At 42.1% G+C, this 4456-nt stretch overlaps 1 pseudogene; it reads right to left on the reverse strand.

Annotated features, from left to right (window-relative positions):
* Positions 1-2289: 2289 nt before the first annotated feature.
* LOC112427409 (U1 small nuclear ribonucleoprotein C-like) lies at positions 2290-2747 on the reverse strand (annotated as a pseudogene).
* Positions 2748-4456: the final 1709 nt, after the last annotated feature.

A 4456-nucleotide genomic window follows, 5' to 3' on the forward strand; every position in this document is an offset into this window, starting at 1 on the left:
GGCAGAGGCAGGAGAGTTGCGTGAACCTGGGAGGTGGAGGTTGCAGTGAGTCAAGATCATGCCACTGCACTCCAGCCTGGGCAACAGAGCAAGACTCCATCTCAAAAAAAAAAAAGAAAGAAAGAAAAAATGTCTAAGACAGAGATTGGCAGTAGTTCATATGGGGCTTCTCTAATGGCAGTGCTACTATAAAATCCAGGCCTGCTCATCTTCTTTAAAGGTAAAGAAATTTATATTTCCCTTCCCAACTTCATCAGAATCAGGGAGCAGCAACTCACCCTAATTAGTCATCTCACAAGAAACTGGTAAATAAACTACAATGTTATTCTGTTAGTTACAAGGACAGACAAAATTGATAAGCAAACAGGAGTGTTCATGGCAGCATGCCAAGGAATTGCCCCCCCCCACCCCCACACTTTCCCTTCCTTTTCTTCCTTTCTTTTTTTTCTTTTTACAAAAATCTATATAGAAAGGCAAATTACCACTAACAGATGGTTTGATGAGCATGGGCATGGGAATTAGATGATGTTAAAGTCATGAGATGTGGCAACCAGCAACACTCTCCATCAAAGGAAAGAAGGTGAGAACAGACCTGTAATTTACCTAAGCACTTCCTATTGACAAGGCACCATCCCTACTCTTAACCTTGTAGGAATATGCTTGGCTGAGGGACAAGAATCTTCTTGCTAGCTGCTTTGAGCTAGCCAATGATAGCAAACCCAATGATAAATGTTTTGCTTTTTTTTTTTTTTTTTTTTTTTTTTTTTGAGACAGAGTCTTGTTCTGTCACTCAAGCTGGAGTGCAGTGGCCCAATCTCGGCTCACTGCAACCTCTGCCTCCTGGGTTCAAGCGATTCTCCTGCCTCAGCCCCCCAGGTAGCTGGGACAACAGGTGCCCACCACCACACCCAGCTAATTTTAGTATTTTAGTATATTGGTATATACTAAATAGTATATTTAGTATATTCGTAATTTAGTATATTGTATTTTAGTAGATACAAGGTTTCACCATGTTGGTCTGGCTGGTCTTGAACTCCTGACCTCAGGTGATCTGCCCACTTTGGCTTCCCAAAGTGCTGGGATTACAGGGGTGAGCTACCACGCCTGGCTGGTTTCTTCTTCTGCTATTTTCTCCCTACACTGTGGGAGACAGAATAACATCCATCTTTATTCTGTCCATTGTAACACAAGTGAACAGAATTCTTGAGATGCAGCCTAGTCCTACTAACTAATAAAATTTCTTAATCCTTAATTATCTTAATCTCCACAAATGGGAGTCTTAATTCTCCACAAATGGGACTGTAATCCATTACCTATAATTCCATTTGCATTTTCACCTAACCTCCACACTTGCTAAACACTTATTTTAGCAAAATGAGGCATAACAAATAAAATATTTATTTTTCTACCAAATTATGTTCAAATTATGCACACATTTAATTCTTAACATCTCTTCCAAAAGTGCAGCTGAAGCAGCCTTAGATAGAATGGAAGTGACCAGTACTTCATTTATGGGCAATGCACATCTAACCCATATGTATCTAACTAGGTTTCAGGCTCAGCTTCCAATCTAGGTCATGAAGGTGTGCACAACCTCCCTAACTTTCCCTATCATCCCATGGGTCCACTTTGTTACCATTAGTCACTTGTCATGCGGGTTCTATTGATGTGATCTGTCCTCCAGCTTTATAGGTTACATTTTTCCTATAATCAACTTAAATTTAGGGGAAAGGACAAAGTCAGAGGTAGCAGGTGTATTGAAAACTTGCTTATCTTTACGGCAGCTGCTGAAACAGCTGAAATCGAAAACACTAGCTTCTTTCTCAAGAGCTTTTATTTAAAATGATAATTGTATCACTGTACATATAAAATAATGAAAGCATTAGAAATATGGTACTCTTAAGACCTGATCTGCATTTTCCTCGTTCAATGAAAAGAGAATGGGATTATCATATGGAAGAGAGCCAAAGGCACAGATAATACAAAATAATAAATTTAAGTTACCAAACATATATACTTTCACTTGTAATACACTTTGGGGTTTTTTTGGTTGTTGTAGTTTCTTTTTTATGAAAAGAGTTAACAATTTTATTTTCACATTTCACAATACAAATAAAAACTACTTTTTTTGGTCCCACTTCTCCCCTCCAAAACTATTCTCTCTTTGATAAGAAAAGAAAGTCTTCCTTATCATGCTGTTAAGAAAACACCCAGAGTCACAGCACCATGGTCTCCTAGTGAAGTAGAACAAGTAATATAAACCTGATATACAAGGCCTCTGCACTATCCTTAACCATCTGGTCAAGTCATTCTAGGCCAAGCAGGCACCATCATGGGACAGGCAGGAGGCCTCATCATTGACATGTGGCCTCCCATGGGTGGCTTCATTCCAGGAGCAAGTCCCACTGGCATCATCCCATGAAAAAGAGGCCCATCACTGGCATCATGGGAGGGCTCCCATATGGGGTGCTGGCATTATACTTGGGCAAAGAGGACCTGGAAGGCTGGGGGGAGGTGGTATCATTGCCCCTGCAGAGGAGAGCAGAGAATAGAGTAGGAAGTATCTTTCCTCGTTGAAATGCAACCATTGTTTAGGCAATCAGGTTCTGAACCTGTTCTTCCATCCATTTCTGGTAGTAGTCTTTCACATTCTCTTTGTGTTTCCTACCACTGAAGTGGGCCTTTCTCACAGATGGAGAGTTGTGGGAGAGCTATGTATTGCAGTAGATAGAATAAGACTTGGGCATGTTGCTCTGAAGGAGGTTGGCCACTCCATTCCACAATGCCTGGAGATGACTGAAGGAGTGGCCTGCCCCTCCACACCTGTGGGTGTTTCTTGTTAGGTGGAATGAGAGACTTGAGAAAAGAAATGAGACACAGAGACAAAGTATAGAGAAAGAAAAAGTGGGCCCAGGGGACCGGCGCTCAGCTTACAGAGGACCCACGCCAGCACCGGTCTCTGAGTTCCCTTAGTATTTATTGATAATTATCTTTACCATCTTAAAGATAAGGGAGTGGCAGGACAATAGGATCATTGTAGGGAGGAAATCAGCAGTAAGACATATGAACAAAAATCTCTGTGACATGAATAAGTTTAAAGGAGAATGCTGTGCCTTGAGATGCATATGCAAACATCTCCATAAACCTTTTAGCAGCATTGTTTCAGCCTATCACATGGGGAGAAACCTTGGACAATACCTAGCTTTCCTAGGCAGAGGTCCCTGTGACCTTTGGCCATGTACGTGTCCCTGGGTAGTTGAAATTAAGGGAATGGTGATGACTTTTAACCAGCAAGCTGCCTTCAGGCACTTGTTTAACAAAGACACATCCTGCACAGCCCAAAATCCATTAAACCTTGAGTCACCGCAGCACATGTCTCTTGCAAGGACAAGGTTGGGGGTAGGGTCACAGATTAACAGCATCTCAAATACAGAACAAAATGGAGTCTCTTATGTCTACTTCTTTCTATATAGACACAGTAACAGGCTGATCTTTTTCTTTTCCCCACAGATGACCTTGTAATGCATTTTTCAAACTTACAGCGTAAAATGAAAATAGTGGTAAAATGTTTTGGAAGAAAACCCACAACATTTTATTCCAGGAATTCTCTGACCATACTATCCTGTCTTTCTAGAACTTTTCATCCCGACTCTGATTATACCTGTTCTTTGATCTTCGTAAGCTCTTCAGCAACTTGTATACTTCATTTTAACCTAGACTTCTGTTTTGTATCATCCGTTCCTGTTTCATTTCTTCCTTCTCCTGCCCAGGTCCCATTCTTATCACTTCAACTACTTTCTACCCAGAAAACCCAGCTTCCTTATCTCTTTTACCCCCTTCTATTAACCTGTCTTGTGGGAGGAACAATACAGTTGGCTCCCAGAACTGAAGCCGGGACAAACCGGTTAGGAAAATCCCTGCCAGAGGTCATAAACATGTCAGAAGAGTAACTGAAATAGCTCGGATGGCGGGAGATGGCGGGAACCAATCAAGAACAGCCAACTCGCACTGTTCAAATATCAACCAATCCCAAGCTTGCGTCGTTCAAAAAGACCCTTATGACTCTGTACTTGTTTACTGCTGACTATAAAAGACAGTTCCTAACCCTCCTCAGGGCTCTCGCTCGACACTCGGTCGGGGGTCCAGGTTCGAACCTGCAATAAAGATCCTTGCCGCTTGGCTTTGACTGCAGTCTCTGGTGGACTTCTTTGGGGAATAAACGGACTGGGTACAACAGTCTTATAAATCTCCAACCCTGGATTAACCCAAACATATCCATCTTCTTCCATGCTACCCACTGGTAGCCAAGTGTCAGAGAAATACACATAGCTCGGTGGACTGGTGCTACTACCATACATTTAGGATTTCCAGTCTCATCTTGGTCCCCAGTGCTTCTAGCCATCTGTATCTGTGTCCCTGGTCAGTTACCCTTTTCCCCTCTTCTCCATGATAGGTC

The sequence above is a fragment of the Macaca nemestrina genome, chromosome 14, assembly GCF_043159975.1.
Source record: "Macaca nemestrina isolate mMacNem1 chromosome 14, mMacNem.hap1, whole genome shotgun sequence".
Classification (NCBI taxonomy): domain Eukaryota; kingdom Metazoa; phylum Chordata; class Mammalia; order Primates; family Cercopithecidae; genus Macaca; species Macaca nemestrina.